Consider the following 12828-nt stretch of genomic DNA (forward strand, 5'->3'; position numbering starts at 1 on the left):
GCACTGCTCAGCTTGGTGTCGTCTGCAAACTTGCTGAGGGTGCACTTGATGCCATCATCTGTGTCATTGATGAAGATGTTGAAGAGCATCCGTTTCAAGATCAATCTTTGAGGGACTTGTGACCAACCTCCACCCAAACATAGAACCATTGATCACAACCTTTTGGCTGCAATCAGCAAACCATTTCTTAATCCACTGAATAGTCCATCTTTCAAATCCATATCTCTCCAATTTAAAGAGAAGGATGTGGTGAGGGACCATGTCAAAGACTTAGCAGAAGTCCAGGTAGATGACATCCAGAACCTTTCCCCATCTACCTATGCCATTACTCCATCATAGAAGGCCACCAGATTGGTCAGGCGTGATCTGCCCTTGGTGAAGCCATGCTGGCTGTCTTGAATCACCTCTTTGTCTTGTGTGTGCCTTAGCACGGTAACCAGGAGGATCTGCTTTGTGATCTTCCCAGGCAGAGAGGAGAGGCTCACCAGCCTTTAGTTCCCCAGGTCTTCCTTTTTCCCTTTCTTAAAAATGGGAGTAATGCTTCCTTTTTTCCAGTCACTGGGGATTCCACCCGACAGCCATGATTTTTCAAATACGGTGGAGAGCAATAATAACATGAAATAAAATTTCTGGACAAAGGTTCTTTCAAAATTAGTCATCCATTTAAAAAAAAAATTGTGTTGAAAACAAGTAGAAGCTCACTCACTCTGTAAACAAGTTACAGAGACCTATACAAAATAATGATCTTATTGGTTCATTACTTCTGGCTGTGAAACAGCATGGTACAAACACTGTGGAGGAAGAGTAATGCAGATGGATTCCTTATTTTTGTTTTCCAGACACGTCCTTATACCCTGGTCACCTTCGCAGTGTCCAAGAAGCCTCAGAGCCATTGCATTAGGTAGGGTCACATCTCCTGTGCTTGTTCCTTTGCTCTCCCTACAAAGTCACTTATTCGTTGCACGAAAACACAGGGGAATCTCCTCAAAAAGTAGTATAGACAAGTAACAAAATAGCAAATATGGTAAACCCATCATATTACTTGCTTAAAATACATACTTCTTGTGTCTTGTTATTCTGCTAAGATAAAAATAAGTTATCCTATTTAATATTATTATAAAAAAGCCTAAAAATTTATTACTAAAAAAGTCTAAAAATTACTAAAAGAGTCCCTTTGGTCTGAATCATTTCAGATTCTGGGGAAAACACAAAACTGTGATTCTGTTTACTTCAGAACATTATGGCTTGGGTAAAGAAAAAAATCTACAATATAAATGTATTTCCCAATGTCATTTCATTAGGTAAAGAAGTGCTTCATATTAAAGATTCATCTTTCATCTCACAGTCACAGTTTCAGTAGCACTGATCTCTTTATTCTCCTCTCTTTTTCTTTCCTAGTGAAATTCCATTTCTTAAAATAACAGCCTTCTTTGTAAGATGACTATGTTATCATTACCCCAGTAATCTAACTTTGAGATTTCAGACTATTCATTTTAACACCAATTCCAACCTGCCTTTTGATATTCCTTTCTCCCCTGTTCAAACAGGCTTCTGATTGCCCTGGCTCATCACTGAGGGGGCTGATATGGAAGACAAAACCAGCTGACATCCCACCATGTCATTCAGAAAATCCCATGCTCTTCTCTAGCAGCAGCCAGCACCAAGGAGGTTAGGATATGGTCAGATTTCACTGTTAAATTCTCCTAGCCATTATCCAGATACAATTTTTAATCTTTGCATCAAAACAGCAGTTTTGACATGAAAAGGAAAGTTGTAAATCTGTTCAAATCTCAGACCACTCTGCACAAGCATTTTTTCAAAGTAGAGGGGATGCTGTTTTGCTTCTCTATTTGAAGCTGCTGATTTGTCTCTTTACATTGCAGTATGTTTTTCTCCACACGTGATTTACTTTTTCTATTTTAACAGCTGATTATATGTTCTATAGCTATGCCTTCATTTTCATAGTTCCACAGTGATCTGGCTTAATGGGTAACAGGAGGTGTTTTAGTTTCACAAACAACTTTTAATGAGCCTATAGGAGTCCTGGTCAAAGAAGCATTTTCTATTTTTTTCCATTCTGTTTAAAGAAAAAAAAAGTCAATAGAAACGTATGCTCAGCAGCTCCTTTTTAGGTTGCAAGGAAACTTTGTTTGCATTAAAAAAGCATTGTTTACTGGGAATGTGATATGCTCACTGTTCTCTCCTTAAACGAGGCAGGAAAGAGGGAGAAATGCTGCATATTTAAGCACTAGCAGCTTCCTTGTGCTATGCTTTTGTCCCAGTTAGGATTCAGCCTCAGCAGGAGCTTATGTGCAGAGATAGATGATGTATGTTACACTTAAAAAGCTTCCATGCTAGTATTGCTGTCTAGAAGCAAACTTTGTTTTCTGTCTTGCTGCAACTCCCTCTGCCTTTAAAACCTTTCAAACTCTTTCACCAGTATGAACAAGATCAGACGCTGAAAAAAAAACTCACTGGATTTATCACCATTGCCACACTTATTGATTTGTCTAACATGCCAAAATAACAAATCAGCATGGTGATAGCATATTTTAGGTTACAGATTTCAGAGACTCTTGCCATCCATCTCAGCTGTGCACCACCACCGTTTCAGAGAGCAGAGCAGTGAGCACCTGCAAGAGAAGTTCTCACATGTTGTGCCTCAATATGTCATGAACGCAGTAGCCACTAGCAGATAGACATATATGCTTCCATAGCTTATCTTAGAAGCACTTCACAAGTATCATTCATTACACTTCAGCATGCTGTACTGGAGTGAACCAGTAAAAGAAGGGAGAACCATTACACATCAGAACAAGGGAAGAACACATTACAGAGCATATATATAGCACATTTGGTTGCAGGGTAGGATGCTTCTGGGTTTGGAATTAACTTAAATTTTATTTTATTTTATGTAAGACGCTTGAAATTCTTTCCAATTGTGTGCTTTCATTGTTAAGACATTAGGACAGCACATCTAGACTACAATACAAGATTCAATTTTGCAAGCCTTTCCTGTCATGAGAACCCATTTTAGGTGTAGAGGAACTCACTCACCTCTGTGCCTGTGTGTTACACTGCCCTGCACAGCTAGCTAGCACAGCACACAGGCCCAGATGGGCAAAGACAGGCAGCAGCCTGTGAGTTGTTGTGCTTTTTGCTGAAACAGTTCTGCACCACCCTGAACACAAACTCATATTTTGCAGCATATTTCAACTCCAACTAGCAAAGGAATATGAAGAAAAGGAAGCCACAACATCAAAAACAGCAAACCTAAGGTAAATAAATTATAGTAAAAAACAACAGAGTACATGCAGAAAAATAAATAGAGAATGCATATATCCTTATAAGACTGAACCAAGGAAATGGCTTTTCATTCTTCCCACCCCCCCTTTTTTAATCTTTCAGTTATAGGCTCTAAACTTACAACCTATTTTTGTGAATTCAGCAGACACAGTTGCTATGGAAAATACGTAATGCTCCTCCAGGGTAGGCAGCAGATAAAAGTGAGTGTCACAGCTCAAGTCATGGAGGCTCAGTGGGGCAGTGCTTTTCCTCCCTGCCTACCTGAAGAGTATCAGTAATGCTTATGGGCAATGTGCAAATATTAACAAATCAGATGAGAATTTCTGAGCTGGCTGGAAAAGCAAGAACAATACAAATAAGCAGCAGGGGAGGTGAAAAAGCATGCAAATCAATCTATTCTTTCCAGTCCGTAGGTCCCAAGCCTCATTACCTTTGAAACTTTAGCTAGTGCTTAAGCAGCACTCTAGTTTCTTTCTCAAATATGGAGGCAGGGTCTGCCATCCACAATTTAATGAGCATCAAGGAGATCAAAAGAGCCAAGGCAGAGAGATTCCAATTGTCATCTTAAAATAAATTATTTCTGTATTTGTTTATTTATAATTCTTTATCTTCTAATAATTATTTTTATTCCTGTTTTGTACATATATTTGAGAGATGTTTAGAAGAGGATGGCATTACTGCTTTCTAGAGAGATGAGGAAAAATAGTAATGTGTCCTTTATGATCAAAGTAGATTTATATTTATCATATACTGCTTTTCATCTTCAGTACTCTCTGAAAGCATGCATGTATTATACCTTAAAACATTCTGTGAGGTACATAAGATGAGGTCATATTCATTTTCTATGTGGAAAAAAAACTGTGTCAGAGAGAATTTTACTCATCTGTGCATGAGAGGAGTGACAATTGGTCTGAGGGAAGGAAAGTCCAAGCAGGAAAAATAATCAGAGCAATGAGAAGCTTGTTTCTTCTATCATTCCCCATCATTTTAATTCTAAAATCTGGAGGGCTAGAGTAGTATCTTTTTTCAGAGGTAGAGAGGTTAAACTGTAAAATATATATAAAAACATGTATGTATACATAAACCTATGAAAAGGAGAGTACACGTACCAAAGGAAAAACCTGAATGACATTCCTGTTACAAGAGCAAAACTTCAACAAGCAGTCTAAGTTCAGTCTTCCTGCTGAACTAACGGAACAGTCCTAACTAATAGTCACAAGCATTACTTTTTGTTCTGCAGAACTACTGCTCCCACAGCAGAAGCAATAATTATTCAGCACTCAGTTTATTTTTCACTGTCCAACATATACTTCCATCTTGTTTTTAATGTCAAATAGTTAACTGTAGAAACACAAATATCTTTGGGGGTTTCTCCAGGAGGTCCTTGTCTCCGCTAGCTTGAGGAAATGATGTCTGACAGGGTTACACCTTGGGTCAGCAGTCAGAGCTCAGCATTAATAGCTCCAGCACAGACTTCTGTAAAGACAGCGACAAACGTACATCCTGTGACTCAGTCCCTATCGCGGTACAGAAGTGTTTGGTGGCACAACCCTTGGCCTGTCTGCCACTACTCAAAACAGTTTGGCCACTGCATCCCTAACCTCCCTCTCTGTGAACACCCATGCCTCCCAAAAAGAGGAGCAAACCTAGGATACAAACTTTGTGAAGAAAGAGGTGGCTCATATGATACTTATTCTACCATCTAGAGGGGTTGCACAAAACTTAGGCTGAGCTGCATTTATCAGCTTCAGTCCTAACTCATGTATGGGCTGAATGTTCAAGTGCAAAAATATTCTGAAAAAGAATATGGTTAGCAGCTTTTGCTTCATCTATACAGAAAGACAGAGACTTCTATTGAGTGCAGGCTTGATGAACAAACACAGCACAAATATGCATGCAGTGCTAGTGCTCTATTAGTCCTGAGCACAGAGCAGCTCTTCTCAAATGCTAACACATATCATGTAACAGCTTCTACTGACCAATGATATTTCAACCACACTGTACTATAAAATAAAATTTTTCTGTTAAAATTAAAGTGAAAGGTGAATATTTATGTGTACTACTTGGAAGCCAGAGATTTTTCTTCAAACTTGCTGAAACCTGAAAAATTGCACGTTGGCCAGTGCAAAAAGCCAGTGATGAACAGGGTGTATATTCATTGTTGGTATCAGCACGATCCACGGGGTCTTGGAACCACAACGGATCTAGTGGCATTTAGTGACACCTAGTGGCCCATTCTCGCACATGAAAAGTACATAGGAACGGGAGAAAAAACATTGTTCTCTATGTGCATCAAACCAGATGTCTGGGAACAGATTTCAGTGCCCTCAGAAATCACGGTAGAGAAATACACGATGCATAGCTTTGGGGAGGGGACGAGACCTGGCTGAGTCAGGACTTTCGGCATAAAAGTGCTGACAATTGCTTCATGTCTTAAGGGGTACACAACAGGGTACTTCATGGGGATCTAGTGGCTCTCATAACGTTTACAATGTTTTTCTGATCTTTTTTTTTTACGCCCTTTTCCCAACTTGACATAATCTTCTGACGGTGTCCAACTTATGTTTCATTCATTCTAAAAATACACCTTACCTGCCTAAGGAAGGGGTCTTTTCCAGCAGGTGTCACTGTGAAGTAATAAATGCAAAATCCACTCCTACCGGCGGTGTCAGGAGCCGGCAGGGCAGCAAGATTTGAGAGCCTTCAGCAGCAAGCTCTGTGCTAAAACCAAACCCTGAAACAGAGGATGCCATTAAGTCTCGGGGAAGGAAGCCACGGTTTTGCCTAGTGTTCGATGAAGGACACACCCATCCTCCTGCAGCTGGACAGCACGCCCCTGCCTGAGATGCCCTTGGGTTGAGCCACCAGCATCTCAGCAGTGGCAGAGCACTGACTTTTGAATGTCTGAAGCCTTTTACATGGCAAACTCTTGCAGCCACAGGGAGCTGAGTCTATATTTTCTACTTCGGTCTTCATGAAGGCCTTTATTTCTTTTATCTGTAGAACAGGGCTGGTTTTCAGGAGCTGGTTTTCAGAAGCCAGTTAAAACCATGGATGCATGTGCCTGACTAGGGCTGGCGTTAGGGAGTCAGATTTGAAAATGACATTGTCACTTTTTTAATTTGGTTGTAATCATATTTTAAAACTTCGTTGTCAGCAGGACTCCAGCTAAGTTTTGTTAGCTATTTTAAATCTCCCCACTGATTTTGCATTGTTCCTGTTATTAACAATTTGATATCAGTGTGTCTGGGAAATCAGCTAATTCATTTGCACTTTTATGAGCAGTTCAATTATATCACTTATTTCATTACTGTTATACAAAATGTACCATGAGTAGACCTAGACATAGAAATGGATGAGGAAGTTTTTTAGCAGCATTTATTTCTCAGAAAAAATATTAAATATTAATGACATTTTGCAAAACTGCACCACCTTTGATGAACCTTCCTTTTATAAGAGACCAAAGGACAGGAGCTCAGAAACTGACAGCATCTGAAAGCTGATGAGAGGACACCCTGCTTGTCTCTGCATGAGTACTCTACTCCTCCAGACCATACTTGTCTCTGGTTCTTGACTGTTGCCTTTCAGAGTGCCAGGACAATAAAGCTCCACTATACTGGAGATTTTATTTTATTCTCTTTCAAGAAACGATTTTCAAATAGTTGTCACAGAAAGGGAATTTTAATTGCTTTTTTTTCCTATTTAAAAAAAAAAAAAAATCCCTAAAAACTCAAAATCTATCTTCAAGAAGCTTAACCTACTTAGCTTGTCCATGACTGTTAGCATTATTGGAGTGTAGGGGTTACACAAACAAGTCTTTTGCAGATAAGCTCTCATCAGCACATAGTGTTAAATGTAACCTGATTATTCTCAAAGCCTCTGATTCCCACTATAGTGGGAAATGCTGATATTTATTGGCATTAATTAAGATCACACACCTTCGTTGTTCAGCACTCTGAAAAGGTATTTTCAAACAGCAGTGTTCTGTTTTGTCAGTAATTTAGAAATGGCCTGGTAGATTTTGCCCTGTTGTCTTAATTTAATTTAGAAAAAGAAAAGTTTCTTGGTACAATTTGGAAGTTTGAAGCTGTTGTGAATTTCTGCCTTGTACCCCACAAAAACATTTTTGCGAAGACAACACTGTCTCCATGGAGACCTTAAAAAGGTATTTCAAATCAAGTGTCAGCTTTAAATTTTGCTATTTAAAGCATGCAATGTGACATGAGAGAACATATTTCTGAGTGTGACTTTTGTCTTTTGATCTCTGAAGATAAACTTCCTTTTGGTGAGCAGATTACCAAGCACAGGACACAAATTAATTGCTTGTAGTCTGCATTATAATTTTCACTTTTTAAATTACTTTTAATGAAAAAACCCCTTTCCCTTAAAAAAGTTGTAATAAAGTAGCATAAATAAATGTGACCTTTCTTGGACTTTTCCCTCCATTAACTGCTTCTTTTCTTGTGCAAAACTTATCCAGTACCATGAGTGAGAACGTGATTATATAAAGATGTACGAAGCCTACACAACACTACTCAGAAACTTATCAAAGTTTCAGATCTGTGATGTATATGTTATTTTCTTCTTACTCTTCATGACTCAGAAACTCAGTTAAGTAAAAATATTTTAATGTATTTGTGTCTCAGTGAAACATTAACATGTTTAAGAGATCTTCACCTAACTTAAATTCATGTTTTATATGGAAAATTTATGGAGGAGGAGACAGAGGGATGAGGTTTTCTGCTACCTGCAGAAGGGCTCACAGAGACATGCTGATTCCAACTTCAGCTGGAGAGCAGGAACCCCAGCTGTGCAACTAGCATGTGTGGTTCTTGTAGCACAGCTTGGACCCAGCTGATGATACTCTATTCCATTCATCTTGCCATACACAGGACCATGGACATTGTTTGAATTATACTTGATTTGAAAACCAATAGTTGCCTACTCAGTGAAAAATTCTAGGTAATTTGGTAACCACTCAAGAAAGATCGGGAGGAACTGAGGAAAACAGAAAACAGAGTGATTGAGAGCCAGTATGGAATGTTAGATATGTCAGACTTTTCATTCCACTAGCTGCCCATGTTACAGATTAAGAAGAAAAATTTCTAAAGGCTAGTCCATCTCATAAAATTCTTGAGTTGTCAATGCATCTTGTATTATGCTTTTGTGATGTAATTTGCAACGTAGCATAACAAAATTAAAGAAATCCAGACCCTCTTTATTGAGATGTGCAATGAAATGTTTATGTCAAAATCTCTTTTATGTTATAAAATGTCTTTGTTGTGTCTTGCAAGGCTCTGAGATGTTATTAAACATGTTGTGGATGGCTACTGCCCTAATCACTCAAAAGACATAAACATAGCTGCCTCTTCCAAGATCAAATTCCCTTGTAATGAATAGTGGGAAGAAAGGTGAATCATTATATTTCTTCATAATTCTTCCTCTAACTCATTATAAAAAGGAAAAACAAACTAGAAACTCAGGCTTTTTTCCAATTATGTCTCAGAGACAAACAGTTCTGGTATAGCCTTCTGTAAGGAGTAATGTGAATAAGAAACAACCAGTTTTAAGTTGGAGCCTTACAAATTTACAAACAGGATGAAAGTCAACAACTTCAACAGGAGTGGAGCTGATGACTCAAAGTTTCCCAACTTCTCTTCAGAACCCAAGGCAGAAGGGACAAATGAAAAAAAAAGTTGTTCTCTGTTACAGTGCTGTTTCCTCCTGCAAGAGAAAGCTTCTTCACTTTGTTTCACTTCTAGAAAGCTGAATTAATGGCTGAGCATGGACTTAGTTCTCCAACCTCTCCTAAGACTGAAGTGATGCTAACAAAAAGTGGGGTCAAGCACGCAGGCCTTAGCTTCCCTCTTTCAGAAACAAAGAAACATTGCTTTTGAAAACCATCTCAGCTTCCCTCCACTCAGAATCAATCTGTATCACTCACATCAGAGAATAAGCTCCAGCACTGGGTGAGGCAGGGTACCACAGGGATGCTCAGATGATTAGACACTCTTTGTCAGAGACTGCTTTCTTCAGCTATCAGGCAGGCTCCCCTGTTCCTCCAGCCTCTGTCTCTGTGAAAAACAGGGTGGTATATGGAGATATCAGATTTCATTCACATCCTCTTATAACCACACAGTGAGAGCAAATCTCTCAAACAACTCCATCTTTAACTATAACTGTATGGCTGTCAATGACCCTGAACCACTGCAAACTGTGTTAATCCAGAGTGTAATCTCTTTGTAATTTGTGTATATATATATCTATTCTTGCATTATTTTACAGGAAAAAAAAATATGTTATCCAGACATCCATGTATATCCAGTTTCTTCAGAGCATTCATAAGGAACTGGAAGACCCTAACAAGAAAACTACAAGCAGGTCAGCTCACCTATTAGATCTTCCAGTGGCACTCTCTGTTACCTCAAATGTCTGTCTTTTACATATTTATCATATCCAGCTGAACATCGGAATCTACATATTGACTATATGTTTTTTTTACCAAGAACCTGTTTCTGAAGAGAAAACAGACCACTAAAAAAGTATTATATAAATGGATTAGATCCAAATTTCCTCCATTTCAAGGTTCCTTATCTTCTCTGCAGCTCAGGTTTACTCTTCAGCACTTCTTAATACTACTCCTGTTTTCCTCAACTTTCCCCTATTCATACATATATATATTAAAAAAAAAAAAAAAAAAAAAAGCTTGCAATTGTGGTAATTATTATGTGGGGTTGGGCCCCAGGCAGCCTGAGTTGGTGGGTAGCAACCCTGTACATGCAAGTGGGTTGGAACTTGATGATCTTCTGACCCAAGCCATTCTGCAATCCTACGATTCTATGTTTTATAATTCTATGATTCCATGATTTTATAAGCATCATAGCCATGTCTGCACCTTCGTTAAAGTGCTGTGACATGTGCACCGTATGCGCTTCAGCATTAAACAAAGCCTCCTCACTGTGCTGGGACGTCCGAACATTCAGAAAACCTGTCACATTCTGTGACCTATCACTTATCCACACCTCATCAACTCAGAAATGAAAACTTGGCCCCCTGCGATCAGCAGACTTCACCATGATAACTTCCCTGGCAAAAGGCAGATAAAATAGGGACAAAGCCAGAAACAGCCTAAGAGATCTTTCTTCTTCTATTTCTGCTATTTCTATTTTCTGCTATTTCATAAATAGAAAAATAACAGAGAATCAGAATACACAGAGACAAGCTAATGAGATAATCAGGAAAATGAAGTACTTTTCACACGATAATAGTCCTGGAAAGAATGAGTTCTCAAAGTTAGGAAAATACAGACTGATAGCGTGAAGTAGGAAAGAAAATGTTTAAAGTGTGTTCACTGAAAAATGTACAACTGTAATTCAGACAGGAATAAATACAAGGCTAGAAGCTAGAAAGAAATCTCACCAGACATTTCTAAATTTAGGAACAGCCTCTGTTATGAGTGGAGAGAACCAAAAAACAATTTTTAAGATGGAATGATTTCAGTTCATGACGGAGATTGCAAGAAATGGTTACCTATGAGAGTAGGGCATTAAATTCAGGGAGTCACAACCTCTCTGGCACTCCTATGTCAATGGCAGTAAAACTAAGCTGGAAGAAAAGATTATTGTCAGAATTCACACTGCACTAGAAGAAAGCCAAGAATTCCACAAGTCTATAGAGCTTGTGGTCAGAACTCTAATTCACAAGGGGCCATAATCTGATACTCAATATTTATGTTTAAGAGGCTCAAATGAGATGTGACTAACTATACACCAATCTTTGCTTGAGTGATTTTTCTGAATTAGCAATGATATGAAGCAGAGTAATCTAGATGGGGAGATATAAAATAGTCCATGCCAGGATGTTCTAAAGCATGGTAGTTAGTCCCATAATAAAAGCCCTTTGTCAAGATAAGTCCAACCAATTGCACCTCCTGCGTAACTGTTGCAATCATGGATATGGAGAAAAATAAAAACCATGACATTATTTCATCAGTTTGGAAAACTTAATCCCTCCCTGACTTTCTGTTCTGTACAAAAAATAGCAAAAAAACATTTTGTGAATTATTTTGGTATCACCAAAGAAAATTAAAGAACAAACAAAACAAAATGAAACAAACAAAACAACAGAAGCAAAGCAAATGATACACAGCACAACTGCTCACCACTAGCCAACTGATGCCCAGTGAGCCTCCAAGCAACACCAGGTCTCTCAGCCAGTTCCCTGACTGTTACTCTTCAGCACAACACCACATAGTACTGGACATTCCTTCGGCCAATTTAGGTCAGCTGTCCTGGTCATGCCCCCTCCCAGCAATTGTGCAGCCCCAGATTCCTCACGGGCAGGGCAGCACAAGAAGCTGAGATGTCCCTGGCTCTGTGCAGCACTGTACTGCAATAACTGAAACATCGGAGAGTTTTCAGCGCTATTTTCATCACAAGTCCAAAACACAGGACTATATGAACTGCTATGAAGAAAATTAGTTCTATCCCAACCAAGAAGAGCAGTAAGACGCAATGAAAGGTGATCTAGAAAGGTCTTGTTTCTAATTCAAATCAAAATACTTAAGGCATTGCCTCTGAACACAGCTCAGCCAGCTTATGCCTACTGAATGTTGTTTTCTTATCACTGGTCTGAAATATGGCATGGAAGATTTCTTCCAATTATTCAGGAAACAAAACTGCAGCACTAGCTGTGATGCTGCAGTAAATTGAAATTGCTTGTCTCATCTGATTGTGTTGCCTCAATTCTTATAAATATTCCTTCTGACACACCAGACAAAACTCTGCATTTGTATTTAAGGAGATTGGGTATCACAGTGGTGACACCATACATCTACTCTGTACAAGTAGAATTTACTTCACTTTTGGTCTGGATAAAATCTATTTAGTTTTTTTCTTTTTCTTTCTTCCAAGGAATCTTCATCTAGATATAAAAATTGCTGGTTCTCCCATAATCCACATTCGCTGTTCTGTTTATTTACGCTTCATCTATTTTCAGGGGTTTTTAAACCTCTTGGAAAGATCTCTCTGAAGGTTCAGCTAACGCAGTGTGATTTCCATGAAGATAGCATAAAGCTCTTTGATTGATAAGCTATTTCACAATGTAACTTGAACTTGAAAGGATGAAACAGAGTGTGTTGGAGACCCCCTATCACAGCGAGTTTCCCCCGGAGGTGTGGCCAAGGGCTGAGTGGGATTTTTTTCAAAGGCCATATCAGAATTGCTTTTTGAATTCAGACATCGATGTTCTCTGGCAAAAAGTAGTCTGCAACGACCTTTCAAATCTTTTGCAGACTTGCACATCTACTTTTTGGAAGCAGTTATGTAAGAAATAACTTGTGAGTGTAGATCTTTTTTAGGTGCATAGAAGAATGATTCAGGACTTCAACATGTAGTAATAATGGGACAAAATCAAGTTTGAATTTTTTATGATATTGAATTTGTTGCAATATGGACAAAACAGGTCAACTGTATCCAATATAGACTTTTTTTTTTTTTTTTTTTTTTTTTTTTTTTTTTTTTT

At 38.6% G+C, this 12828-nt stretch overlaps 1 long non-coding RNA gene across 1 annotated transcript; it reads right to left on the reverse strand.

The window, feature by feature from the left end:
• Positions 1-4697: 4697 nt before the first annotated feature.
• Positions 4698-9356, reverse strand: LOC122164160. Its single transcript, XR_006170140.1, has 3 exons — positions 9251-9356; positions 5899-6040; positions 4698-4782 (listed from the first exon to the last, which is right to left on the reverse strand). It is a non-coding gene; the product is annotated as an uncharacterized LOC122164160 (long non-coding RNA).
• Between the last annotated feature and the right edge of the window lie 3472 nt (positions 9357-12828).

The sequence above is a fragment of the Centrocercus urophasianus genome, unplaced genomic scaffold, assembly GCF_019232065.1.
Source record: "Centrocercus urophasianus isolate 14NV4802_14NV808 unplaced genomic scaffold, USGS_Curo_1.0 seq_25, whole genome shotgun sequence".
NCBI classification, from domain to species: domain Eukaryota; kingdom Metazoa; phylum Chordata; class Aves; order Galliformes; family Phasianidae; genus Centrocercus; species Centrocercus urophasianus.